The sequence below is a fragment of the Lampetra fluviatilis genome, chromosome 59 (genome assembly GCF_964198595.1).
Source record: "Lampetra fluviatilis chromosome 59, kcLamFluv1.1, whole genome shotgun sequence".
NCBI lineage: Eukaryota > Metazoa > Chordata > Hyperoartia > Petromyzontiformes > Petromyzontidae > Lampetra > Lampetra fluviatilis.
The window spans coordinates 2,129,313-2,144,309 of NC_136333.1; positions in this window are offsets into that span (position 1 = coordinate 2,129,313).

Here is a 14,997-nt window from a genome sequence, read left to right on the forward strand (position 1 = left end):
CAAAAACAATATTCAGGGCCTACCTTGGCTCCTCCCACCCTCAACCAGCATATATACAAGGACTGTTTTCTTGGAATTTATCTCACTTGATACAGCTATCGTGCTGTGACGGTGCTGCCTCCGAAACGTCGTGATTTTTATTTTATTTTTATTTAACTTTTATTAATTACATTTTTTTACCTACGTGACTTTACCGAAAAAACCTAAGAATAACTTCTCTTCCGTAGGCCGTCGGTGATAAACTTTCTAACGGTTGGCACTGCTGCTGCTGCTGCCCCAATGTCACCTCTGTCGCCCCCCGGCTTGCTCCACGCCAAACCTCGTTGGGCCGCTGTGTGAACGACGTTTATCGCCGATCGGTGCCACTATTTTAGATCGATGGGAGCGCAGAGTGTGCCGCAGATGGGCAGGTTTTAATTTGAAATTAGTGAGAGGGAGAGAGAGAAAAAAAGCAATGTAAGCCTACAAAAAAATATTATGAGAAGATTTCTCGGTTACATTTTTTGTAGTTTATTATAGAAACAACAACAACAAAACGTGGTAACATTTTGTTTTCTTCTCGTGGGCCCTTTAGTTTTGGTAGGCCCTTGGCCCTGTGGCCTCGTAGATAAATAGGGCCCCTGATCTGGCATTTAGTTAAACATATTTCTTCTTGGCTTAAAGCTTTTGTGACTGCAGGAATTCATATTCTTTGGGTCTTTCGGTAAAGTCACGTAGATAGGTTCAAAGAAAAGGACAAAAAACTACGACATTTCGATCGCAACACAAGCGGCCGTCTTATTTTCCTGAAGACGACCGCTTGTGTTGCGATCGAAACGTCGTAATTTTTTGTTTTTTGTTCTTTTCTTTGAACCTATCTACGTGACTTTACCGAAAGACCCAAATGATAACATATTTCTTGCCGCTAGATGGTGGCAGAGCCCCATTTACACATTGCCGAGGGCCGATCAAACTGAGGCGTTGTCCTCAAGCAAGTTTCAAATTTCATGTATTAGGTATAGCCCTGTGAGCCATTCGGCTCTTGAATCGGGTGCAACCGCAACAAACAAAAAACATGAACAAGAAAACATCTTAAAGTGTCTAAGTGCAAACAGAAAATCCAGGGAAAACCCCCAGCAAAACCACAACGCTTCAAACTTTATTTGAAGCTTCATCAACAACGCACTCATCCATTACAATTATGTGGTCTTAACAGGCGACGTTTCGGGCAACGACCCCTTCATAATAACACACGGAGACGCAGTTACATCGGTGGTGGTGTTAACTCCTTGCGAGAAACCATCAAATTTCAATAATAATAATGGTGATTACAAACCAAGGCATAATTTAATTAACAAATTTTGATTGAAAGCTTCCGTGACTGCAGGGATTCATCTTCTTGGTTCTTTCGGTAAAGTCACGTAAAAGGGAAATAATAAAATAACATAATTTATTTTATTTTATTATGTTTTATTTTTGTTATTTTATTATTTCCCTTCTACGTGACTTTACCGAAAGAACCAAGAAGATAAATTAACAAACTTTAAAGTCATGCGGCACGTGTGCGGGGTCCTATAGAATCACGTGGTCACAAATTTGCGCTTCGATATTTAAACCGCGTTCGCGTTACGAGTGGATGTTTAACTTCTTATAGTGAAGTGATTGTGGGTGCAACCTGTGGCCCTGGCAAACCCTTCATGGTGCCAGCGAATCGTGTTGTTGTTGTTGTTGTTCTCCGTGCGTGTGTGTGTGCGCGTGCTGTGAGTACTTGGATTTTATCGGCCCCCTCGGCTGTGGGTTTGTGAGCTTTCGTGAATTTGCCACGGTTAGGAAATCGCCTCCGTTCACGTTTCGTGAGATAAATAATTCAATAAGTCAATAACAATGTGCCCCCTAAAAGGGAAAATATATCACATGCGACGTTTCGGGCAATATCCTTCTTACTATGTAGGGCAGTGCTGTTATTATTTGATGAATTGTGTTGAATTTCCGTTGCGCGTATGTGCCACTGCCACACGCAGTATCATCACACAACACGGCTCGTCAGCACAGACGTGCGTTGCCTGCCCTGTAACCCGGCCGTCCGCTCTCGCACCACAACACTGAATGGTGTCCACTCTTGCCGTGCAGCTAATTAAGAATGCTTCAGCACCATCTCACACACACACACACCTCCCCCAACCCGCGCGTGACTCACCATTTCCAACCTCGTCATCTCGAACCGCCTCCGTTCGGAAGCTGGTGCATGTCACCGTGACTATTCTGTTCGTGAACTGCCAGCTCACCACGATAAATAATAGAACGACGCTTTCTCTGTCTACTGCTGGATGAGGCGGTGGGAGAGGGGAGGGGGGAGGGGGACGACGCGTCTGTACCCCCCCCCCCCGTGACACCGCTGGACGCACGCGCGCGCGCGCACACAGGTGTGTGCGCGCGTGCGTGCGCGTGTCACCCGAGATGATGGCGGGGTTGTCTCTGGACGCCGCGTGTCGCTTGGTGGGAATTTAAACGTGAAATAAACAAGCCGTCACTGCCAGACCTTTTGCCACGTCTGAGTTGTAACGATGTCCCTGCCACGAGGCTGATTTTTTTCTCCCTCTGGGTCACCGTTTTAGACTGCAGTAGGTGGTCCTGTGACTCGTGGTCGCCACAGTCAGAGTAATATGAGGGTGTGCTGGATGTGGTGTGACGGGTGTGGACATATTCTCCGTGTGACAGACCCTGTCATCAATCGTCTGGCACATGAGGCTCTGCTCGGGATCGTAATTTGGTTATTCCCAACAGCTGGCTTTAGCAGTCGCCCAACATCCCACCAAATGTGCACTCCATTACAACCACTTAGCTCCCATTAATTACGGACCCTGATGTGATAACGTGTCTGCAAAGCAGATGTAACGCATTTTTCGGCGTGTGTGTGTGTATATGTGGTGTCTGTGTATGTAGGGAGTGGTAGTGTAGCGGTTTGCGCGCTGCGCTATGAACCCGGCGACACGGGTTCCATTCCCGCTCACGGCCAACACCAGTGACGATTATCTGAACCGGTCCCGGGCCTCCCCTAGGTCGACTCAGCCTCAAATGAGTACCTGGTGCGGTGTGTAAACATTGCCACTAGGGAGACAAAGACGGTCGGGCGTAGTGCTGGCCACCCACCCCCTCGTGTACCGTTCCGGCCTTCATAGGTGCTCGCTAACAGCACTTGCCCCAACAGTCTGTTAAGGCTATATGGGGGATCTTTGGTGTCTGTGTGTTCTGTTGGCAGGAGCGGTGGCACAGTGGTCAGCGCACCGCGCCAGACTAACCCAGCAACCATAAACCAATTTTATATTGTGTGGCACAACTCATCAGACGAAGAAGCGTGAGGCAGTCTGAGTGCAATACCCAGGCCACGACTTGCATCAGTGATAGGCAATATCAGACCCCTTATATTGTGCTCCCTCTGGGTCACCTCAGCCTTAAATGAGTACCAAATTCAATTTTTATAAACACTGGGAATACAATCTAGATTTGAAGTTTTCGTGACTGCAGGAATCCATACTCTTTGGTTCTTTCGGTAAAGTCACGTGGGTATAAAATAAATAAATAAAACACATTGTCCTGCTGCGGAGGGAGCTGGTAGGACCGTTGAGTTGATCGGTCAATGGCCAGGGTCAACGGCGGCGTGGTGTACTGTATTCCGCAAATATGCCCGACTGTGAGGGTGGGCACAAGCCGGCGTGAGTAGGTTAAACGTTGAGTTTTACAAGGGCACCACGGGGTGACCAGCCCCTCCCCACCCAGCCCCACCCTCCCCACCCAGCCCCTCCCCACCCTCCTCTCCCCACCCATCCCCTCCCTCCCCATCCAGCCCCTCCCTGCACGACGGACGCAATAATCCCATGTGGGCTGGTGTAACCAGGAGATTCCTACCAGTATAAATGTATTTTATTTTATACTTACGTGACTTTACCGAAAGAACTGGGAATGCAGCCCAGGTGGCCGGGGCGTGGTGCTGGCCACACCACCCACATCGTGTGCTGTGCCCGTCTTGGCGCTCGCTGTCAGCACTTGCATCAATTAACAGCCTCTAAGGCTTCACAGGTGATCGTTGTGTGTGCTGCTTTATCTGAGTGTGAGTATGCATGCATCGTATCTGTGCACGTGTCCTTATTCATTGAACGCTTTGGGGAGCAGTAGCGTGGTGGTTAGCGCACTGCACTATGAACCCAGGGGCCCGAATTCGATTCCTACTCACGGCCAACATCAGTGGCGAATATCTCAAGAAATCCTGGGCCACAGCTAGGTTTACTCAGCCTTAAATTAAGTACCTGGTACACTGTGCAAACATCAGCACTGGGGAGACAAAGGCGGCCTTCGTAGGTGCCCGCTCATAGCATTTTCCCGAGTAGTCTCCTTAAGATATACGTGTGATCTTTGTTAAACGAAACAATTTTACCAGGTAAGGCCCACTGAGCTACATAGCTGTTTTTCAGAAGCGACCTGGCCACAGATGCTAGCCCAACGAAGTGGCTTATGATCTGGAAATGTATTAGCAGGGAAAAACCGGAGGACCCGGAGAAAATCTACACGACCACGGGGAGAGAGACACCGCAAACTCCAAATATACAGCAGCAGGCGTCAGGATCGGAATCGAACCCACGACCTCCTGTAAACCAGGCGAGGTAGTTAACATCTCCTAGCCACTGTGATGATGATGATGAGAGGGACACCGCAAACTCCAAATATACAGCAGCAGGCGTCAGGGTCGGGATCGAACACCACCACCTCCTATAGAGCAGGCGAGGTAGTTAACATCTCCTAGCCACCGTGGTGATGACGAGAGAGAGAGAGAGAGACACCGCAAACTCCAAATACACAGAAGCAGGCGTCAGGGTCGGGATCGAACAGCACGACCTCATGTAGACCAGGCGAGGTAGTTAACATCTCATAGCCACCGTGGTGATGATGAGAGAGACACCGCAAACTCCAAATATACAGCAGCAGGCGTCATGGTGGGAATCGAACACCATGACCTCCTGTAGACCAGGCGAGGTAGTCAACATCTCCTAGCCACCGCAGCACCCTTGTTACTGCGTATTCGCCAGTCGCTGTCATCACGCGCGTGCGTGCGCGTGCGTCTCCTCGGGGCAGTTGCCACGGCGACCAGGTGACGACGGCGTCGTGTTATTTTGATGCGGCGTTTGGTGGCTCCCCGGCTCGCGATGATTCCCAAGTGAGGTTGAGACGACCGGCTGCCCCCCACTCTCTCCCCCCCTCCCACACCACCACACCCCACCACCGCACCACACCGCTGACTCCGCATTGGCAGGCCTTGGGGGCACAGCGGAGGCAGTGGCAGGATTAAGCTATTGCGGGGCCTGTAGCATATGTTATAAAGGGGCCCTAAAACACATTCCTGCGGAGGGAGCTGGTAGGAACGTTGGGTTGCTCGGTCAATGGCCAGGGTCAACGGCGGCGTGGTGTATTCCGCAAATATGCCCGACTGTGAGGGCGGGCACAAGCCGGCGTGAGTAGGTTAAACGTTGAGTTTTATAAGGGCACCACGGGGTGACCAGCCCCTCCCCACCCTCCCCACCCAGCCCCTCCCCACCCCTCCCTCCCCACCCAGCCCCTCCCTCCCCTCCCCACCTAGCCCCTCCCCACCCCTCCCTCCCCACCCAGCCCCTCCCTCCCCTCCCCACCCAGCCCCTCCCCACCCCTCCCTCCCCACCCAGCCCCTCCCTCCCCTCCCCACCTAGCCCCTCCCCACCCAGCCCCACCCAGCCCCTCCCCACCCAGCCCCTCCCCACCCAGCCCCTCTCCATCTTCCCCTCCCCACCCAACCCCTCCCTCCCCACCCAGCCCCTCCCTCCCCACCCAGCCCCTCCCTGCACGACGGACACAATAATCCCCGGTATTAAATAAACACGTAAATATTAAAACACATAATTTTTTTTATTGCAAAGTTAATTATGTTTTTTTAATTTGCTATACAGCCAGATAATATGACAAATCGCTAACCTTAAACACCCAGTCGTTCATAAAAGTTGAAGGCGGTATCGTACTATAGTAATAGAGCAAGTGCAGAATCACTGAACCGGAATTGATAGCTTGAAAGCATTTCGCGCGGGGCCCTTGAAAGTGCGGAGCCCGTAGCATTTGTAGCTACTGTTGCTACGAGGATGATCAACGCCCGTGCCTCGCGGCAAGAATGGCCTGGGTTCGAGTCCCAACTCAGGTGACATGATACCGTGCGGAGTCTGCACGTTGTTCCCCCAGCTCTGCGGAGTGTGAACGGGTGCGGAAGTTTGTAAGCGCTCAGCGCTGCGCTACGAACCCGGCGAAACCCGGGTTCGATTCCCGCTCACGGCCAACGCCAGTGACGATTATGTGAACCGGTCCTGGGCCTCCCCAAGGTCGACTCGGCCTCAAATGAGTACTTGGTGCGGTGTGTAAACATCGCCACTAGGGAGACAAAGGCGGCCGGGCGTGGTGCTGGCCACCCACTCCCTCGTGTGCCGTTCCGGCCTTCAGAGGTTCTCGCTAACAGCACTTGCCCCAACAGTTTGTTAAAGGCTATAGGGGAATCTTTATCTTTTTTTGTTTATCTATGGAGGGAAACACTGAGTACCTAGACGAAACCCATGCAGAACAGGGGAAGAACAGACACATTCCACACATACACACACAAATATCCCCCGTATAACCTAGACTTTTGGAGCAAGTGCTGTGAGCGAGAAGCACCGATGAAAGCCGACACGGTGCATAAGCGGGGTGGGTGGCAAGCACCACGCCCGGCCGCCTTTGTCTCCCCAGTGGCGATGTTTACACACCGCACCAGGTACTCATTTGAGGCCGAGTCGACTTACGGGAGGCCCAGGACCGGTTCAAATAATCGTCACTGGCGTTGGCCGTGAGCGGGAATCGAACCCGGGTTTCGCCAGGTTTGTAGCGTAGCACTGACCGCTACACTACCGCTCCCCACTCCGTGTCCACCTCCATATCTAACCCTCCCCCCGCACACACGCGCACAATGTAAACGGTATTGGCCAAAACATCCCCAGTGCTGACAAAATGACCTGCGAGATGAATCAGGAGGGAGCCCACACCCAGAGCAACATCGCTCCCCCGCCCACCCCTGCTGTGAAACACTTGGCAGGGCCCTCCTATAAAATATTCTTGAGACTCGGGAGGCATTCCAAGGCAATTAACCATAAATACATAAATAGACATACTGTACATTATGAACTGGTGTCATTAACTCAGGGGACATTGAATTTCAATGTTTTGCAACTCGATAACAGACCCCGTTAGATAAACGTCTGTGAGAGACATGTCCATTCTCATAGACTTGGTCTTCCTTCTAATTAAACTAAACCGGTGGCTCGAAAATGTTTACTACCTCGCCTGGTCTACAGGAGGTCGTGGGTTCTATCCCGACCCTGACAATGCCTGTTGTATATTCGGACTTTGCGTGTCTCTTTCATCACCATCACGATGGCTAGGAGATGTTAACTCCCTCAGCTGGTCTACAGGAGGTCGTGGGTTCCATCCCGACCCTGATGATGCCTGTTGTATTTTTGAACTTTGCGTGTCTCTTTCATCACCATCACGATGGCTAGGAGATGTTAATTCCCTCACCTGGTCTACAGGAGGTCGTGGGTTCCATCCCGACCCTGATGATGCCTGTTGTATATTCGGACTTTGCGTGTCTCTTTCATCACCACCATGACGACTAGGAGATGTTAACTCCCCTCACCTGGTATACAGAAGGTCATGGGTTCGATCGCGACCCTGACGCCTGCTCTATATTTCGAGTTTGCGTGTTTCTTTCCCCGTCGCTGCGTAGATTTTTCTCCGGGTCCTCCTGGGTTTCCCTCCACATTTAGAAACATCCCGCGTTTAGAGTTTGTGGCTGCTATACATCTCCAGGTGACAAGCCACTTCGTTGAGCTATCATTTGTGGCCAGGTCGCTTCTGAGAAAGAGCCAGACAGCTCAGTATTCATCTCTGTCCATGTTATTTACTCAAGAACTCTGCATTAGGAACTCCTCCCAGTTGCATGCAGTTGTTCAAATTTCTCGTGCAAACTTAATCTGCTGTCTTCCCTGCCTTATTGTAGTCCCGTTAATGTTCCCAGTCAAAACACATCAATATATTCAATCTCCTGTTTTCCCATCACATGTCCAAGAAACATCGAAATTTGCCTTCATTCGTGATAATTATCATGAATGTTCTTGTTGTTTGCCCTGCTACTGCTGCTGCTATCCGTGATACTTTCAAATCACTCACCTTTCGTCTGTCCGAGAAATGTTTACGATCCACCTTATTAAACACCCCCACCGCCACACACATACATTGCTGTTGCTTCCAGTTTGCTCTGCAGAGTCTTTGTAATCATCCATCTTTTACGTCCGCAAGGGGAGAACGGACCACGTGATGCAAGACCGCAGCATACAAATTATTGAGAAACGTAACACATCACGGAAGACGCGACCGCTATAGTTTATTTAGAAACCAGGCTCTGTTTTAAAATGCAACTTAATAACAATCACAGGAACATCCACGTATCGCAGGAAACAATAATACTAATAATAAATACATGTAATGTAACAGTCAACATCATCAGAACTGCTGCAGTTGTGTTTTTTCTGCAAAAGACCGACCCAGACAGCCGTGAACACAAACGAGACTACAGCTACGACTAACAATGTAATTACTGAACCGACTCATGGCTACGGATCGTAACATCTCATCGAATCGTGGTGTGGGGGGTGGGCGGGAAGGAACCATTGGTGTCCCATTGTAAAATCTTCTCTGCTCAATATTTATCTTAATGCCACGGCTGGCTAAAGGGCCCTCCCACCGGACGGGTGCTCTGGAGAGCCGCTCTATTGCAAGTTATTTGTGTGGCCTGCTCTCGCTCGCTGGCCGAGTGACCTATCGGGAGGGGTGTGAATACCCACACGTGACCCGCCAATCGATTAACTGATGTAGGGGCCGATAATTGGTTCTTTACCCTTCTATCTGGCAACAAAACTGACACCTTTTTACAAGGAGTCATGTTTGCATAGACCGCAATACCTGCAGTCATAATACAAACAAAAGAACATAACTCTGATAATGTGCACTGTCCTTAAAGTTGATTGATCCACACCCGAGACAGCTTTCCTTAGAGCCTAGTCTCACATGGGTTGGACCAGATGACGCCAAAAGGCGCACAACTCAAAGACAATGCACCATCAGAGTATGAGAGCTCGGGGCAAGCATCTACACTATGGGAACCTCATTTGCCATAGTGATGTAGGGGCCATTTACTGCTGGGTGAACCGGAGACCTCTAATATTTGAAAAATAAGAATGGGAGTTTTACCCGTTTTATTATTTTACACGCTTTTATTTAACTCGCTCTGTCTTGTTGTATCCTCAAATCTTGTAACAAACATTTTACCCACTTCCCAATGTGGTATCGACTGCAAGCTTGGTATGCTAATGTCATACTGATGCCAATACAATATTCTATCATAAAAAAATAAAAAAACATTTTAAAACATTCTTTTTTATATGTTATTTTCGGCTTGGGTCTAATTTTCCACGGTCGGCTGTAATTGGCCACGGTCCCTTACGTTATGGCAAGCTTCGGGTCGTGGAATTCTTCAATTACTCGTACGGTACATTTACATTACTTATTTGCGCATAAAACAGGCGTTAAAATGTTCAAACACCAAATAGAAACCTTTTGCAACGAATCAAGACCTTGTGCAGGACATGAAAATAAATTTGATCTGATTATATATGAAGCGTTGTCTTTGAAACTGATTGGCCTACACCACAAGGACGTTTGATCAATGCAGACTTTATTCCTTGCAAAAAGGTTTCTATTTGATGTTTGAACATCTTAACGCCTGGTTTATTGTCAGAAATGGTAAACCCTATCCTTATTTTCTATACGTTGATACCGTCAAAAAGGTCCCACCTCGATATTTGCTCGGGTGTGAAAACCATTACGCTTCTGTGGCAGCGTCCCACACCTAACCCTGTAACCACTGATCTCACCACAAATGCGTTGCAGCTAAGAACTACCGCCACGTATGTTGATTATGATTCTCTGTAAACACTGCATCACACCACCATCATAATCAAATACAGGCAGCCACTCACAACACGAATGCGCTGACACCGCGATGATACACCATAGCCCAGTCGCAATACTCAGCCCGGTATTGCCTCGGTCAACATTCCAACGTTGGGCCAATGGTTCCAACCACAAGCCCAACGTTGGGCCCACGTCAGCGTGTTTACCAGGTTAATCCATCAGTGTGATATTGCCAAGACCGCGGTATGCGGTTTAAGCATAATCATAATAATGCAGGCTTTGATAATTTGATAACTCTGTAAATTACAAAATACAGTGTTAACACATGAGTGATGTTATTGTCATTATGAATTCATGTAATATTGACGCAACCACGCGTTCAATAAACCACACCACACCGCTGACCTCTGACCAAATCATCCGCAATGCACGATCTCAAGCTAAGCAGTGCCCGGCCCCGGACAGCCCTTGGATGAGCGACCACCTCATCACCGGAGCAGGTTTAACGCGTAGCCTGTTCACGACCCGTGTTAATACAGGTAGTCCTCGACTTACGATGGAGATGCGTTACGACGACCCCATCATCGTAAGTCGAAAATATCGCAAGTCGAAGATGGCCTAGCCTACCCAGGAGTCTTAAAGAATGGTGATAATTTAGCAAAATAGCAATTTACAGTACCGTACTGTATACACTTTCTACTGTATGTATTTATTAATTACAATACTGTATTGCACAGTAAAACGTAAAGTAAAAAACAAGGTAAATTCTTAGCCTACCTATATGAACTGAAATTTAATGGCAACTTTTTTCAGGAAACAATCCTATCTGCTATAAAAACGTTTAACATGCATTGAACGTATCGTATTGTGGTAACTTGAACGATCTTAGGTTGTGGATGGCAATTTTGTCGTATCGCTATCGCCATCGGAAGATCGAAATATCGTAAGTCGGACCCCATCGTAACTCGGGGACTACCTGTATTCATCATTTATTCTGTCTGGGTCAGAGGTCGCAAACGGGTTTTGTTTCCTTACCCGTACCCGGCCGCACCAGGGTCGCAAACGGGTACCCGTTCCCTACCCGTACCCGTACCCTACCCGAAATGAGTGACAAACGGTGACTCACCGGTGACTCACGGCCTACCCGTACCCGTACCCGGCCGCACCAGGGTCGCAAACGGCTACCCATACTCTACCCGAAATGAGTGACAAACGGTGACTCACCGGTGACTCACGGTCTACCCGTACCCGTACCCAGCCGCACCAGGGTCGCAAACAGGTACCCGTACCCGTACCCGGCCAGGTACGGGTAGCCGGGTATCGGGTATCGGGTACCCGGTTGCGACCTCTGGTCTGGGTCAGATCGCCACGTGCGTACGATGCCAACGTCGTGTCGTCCGCCCCTCCACCAGGGGGTGGCTCTATAAATAACGACGCGTGGACAAACGCGCCAGTTTCTTACCGCTGCGGCACACCGGTGCGGTGGAGGGCGATCCGCTCTCGTTTAAACAATCTGGCTCAACGTTCCCGCCGGTGGCTACGCAACCAGCATCCATCGGTGACCGCCAGGAAGGGCTCAGTTCTGGCGATCGCAGCCGATGGTGGGCCATGGCGGGCAAATCGCTGGAGGAACGTTACGATTTGCAGCATTCCTTCGTCATGTATGTACTTGCCGTCCGCGATTTTAGCCGTAATCGCGAATCGCATCCGTAACTCTCTCGGCAAGAGAGAGATTGTGACGTGAGAAAATCGATGAGATAAAGTGGCGAGAAAGAATATGATATTCTTGGTTCTTTCGGTAAGGTCACGTAGAAGGGAAATAATAAAATAATATAAAAATAAATCGTCAGATGATTGCTTGTGTTGCAGTCGAAACGTCGTGTGAGAATTTTTATTGTTTTATTTATATTTTATTTTATTATTTCCCTTCTACGTGACGATGATTGCTTGTGTTGCAGTCGAAACGTCGTGAGAATTTTTATTGTTTTATTTTTATATTATTTTATTATTTTCCTTCTACGTGACTTTACCGAAAGAACCAATAATATGAATCCCTGCAGTCACGAAAGCTTTAAATAAAAAAAGAGAATATGATGTGAGAAAATCGATGAGATAAAGTGGCGAGAGAGAACGTGACGTGAGAAAATCGATGAGATAAAGTTATGGTGTGTAACATCATCATCATTTAAGGTAAGTTCATTCATCAAGTATTATGTAATACTTTAATATTCAATTTGATTTCCTTACCGTTTATTACAACCAATGTTTTGGTTGCGTTATGATAATTTCATGTATTTAACTGCTAATTAACGTATTTAACTGCTAATTTACGTATTTATGTAAGGCAATTCATTAAAAGCATAGGTTTTTGCAGGCCAATATTATCGACCAAGTTTGCTACTAATACACTCACTCTCATCATATCTCGGTCAGACTGCAGCAACTCCATCCTACTCGGCCTGCCAGCCCATGTGCTCACTCTACTGCAACAGATCGAAAATGCGTCTGCACGCTTCATTCACAACCAACCAAACACTGCTCCCGCATCTCCGCCCTTCTTATAGAAACGCACCCAGCTCCCCGTCTCAAGCTCCTTACACTCGTATGGGGCCGTCCATAAATGACGTCACGCGATTTTTGGGCGATTTTTGAACGAGTTTTGACCACCCCCCCCCCCCTCATCACACGGCGTCACAAAAAGTCAGACACCCCCCCCCCTCAAATATGACGTCACAAAGCTCTGCCCCCCCACCCCCCCCAAAACCATATTTCCATTTTGAAAATAAAACATGCTTCAAATCGCTTTAAACTATTGTCATTGTAGTGCGTATTTAATGTGGCGCTGCACTCTGATGTTGTAGGAGAAAACATGTATTAAAACGTCTATTTAATTAACTAGAACGTGTTGTCTATATTTATTTAAAGTTGCGCATTTTGATGTGACGTCACATTTCTCAACCCCCCCCCCCCCCCTCGTCACACATCGTCACATATACTCTTTGGTTCTTTCGGTAGCAGCTCTTTTGTCCACTTCAGCAAGTGTGTCTTGCTGTGGTTGCTCCCACCTGATGACGGACGCTTGTGTTGCGCCTAAAACGCCGTGAAGCAATTCATTTATTTAATATTTTTCACCCACGTGACTTTACCGAAAAAAACAAAGAGTATGGATCCTTGCAGTCACGAAAACTTCTAATCTAGAATCGTCACAAATGTCTGACCCCCCCCACCCCCCAGGTGCGTGACGTCATTTATGGACGGCCCCTTTACAAATCTCGCCACGGCCTTGCCCCACCGTTACCGTATTACATCCCCTTCCCGGCCGCTCCGCTCTCAATCTCTCATAACTCCTCACCGCCCACCCCCCCTCTCTCGCCTTGTGCACAATCACCGCCTCCGCTCCTTATCCCCACTCGCCCCCCTTGCACTGGAGCAAACTCCCTGTCGAGTTTCCGCTCCAACCTCACGACCCCCCCCCCCTCTCTCCTCCCTGGCCCATCCTTCCCTCCATCCCTGGGTACCCCCCCAGTAATTCCCGTTCCCACTAAACCTCCCTCCCCATGCCCCCATCCCTATTAAGCAAGCAGCCTCTCCCTGTCGAGTTTCTGCTGCTCCGTCAAGACCCCCTTCACCCTGGCCCATCGTTCCCTCCATCCATAGGTACCCCCCCCCAGTAAATCCCGTACCCACTAAACCTCCCTTCCCATATCCCCTCCCTTCCCATATCCCCTCCCGCCCCCATCCCTATTCACCATATCACCTTTAGCTACCTTCATTGTACCACTCCACATCTCTTGTAAAGCGCCTTGGGTATAAGGCGCTGTAGAAATATAGGATAAAAGATAACGAAGAAATCCGGAACAGAGGACGGCTGCTTGCGTTGTGGCCGAAACGTTGTGAGAATTGAATTTCATTATGTTTCATTTTTATTATTTTATTATTTCCCTTCTACGTGACTTTACCGAAAGAACCAAGAAGATCAATCCTGCACTCTAGTTTGGGTTTCCAGCCTGCAGCCACGTGATGGGAATGGCGTGGCCGGGAATCGGACCCAGTTGGCCAGGTTCTGAACACAGTGTTCTCACCACTGCGCCACCACTCCCCTACTATACAGTATAAAGAAACAGACAAACATCCCCCATATAGCCTTCATAGACTGTCGGGGCAAGCGCTGTCGGCAAGCACCTATACAGGCCGGCGTGGCCAACACCACGCCCGGCCGCCCATGTCTCCTGAGTGGTGACGTTGACACACCGCACCAGGTACTCATGTGAGGCTGAGTTGACCTAGGGGAGGCCCAGGACCAGTCCACATAATTGTCGCTGGCGTTGGGCGTGAGCGGGATTCGAACTCGGGTCGCCAGGTTTGTAGTGCGGCGTGGCGCTAGCCACAGCACCACCGCTCCCCTTGCATAAAAACAGCACGTCCGCACACACAGGCTGAAACAACAGCACAAGCAAACACAAGCTGATGTGTTCAACTAAAGCAGCAGCAGCTGTTAGGGTCACACGGTGTCATGTGAGGGGCCGTCCATTTAGTAGGTACGCAAAAATTTGTCAAAACTCCCCCTCTTCCTTACACCCCCCCCCCCACCACATGCGAACGTTCGCCTGACGCACCCCCCCCCCCCCCGAATCCTATAGAACGGCCAATATTTAATCCACGCAGCAACAATCAAGGATTCATAATATTGACGTGTTTAAGCAAACAGACAGTCCACCGCCGGACTATCAAACTCATTTGAAGGCCAATGTAGACAAATTATTATCGAGGCTTCACTCCCCACCCCGTTTCCTATGCATACATTGTCAGTAGACCCCCCATACGCAAGCGTACGCATTTGGGTTAGCCTCGCCCCCCCTCCCCCCTCCATGCGTACGTACTAAATGGTTGGCCCCTGATGCTCATGTGGTCACATCATCGTGGGCGACTTCTCATCGACCACGATGC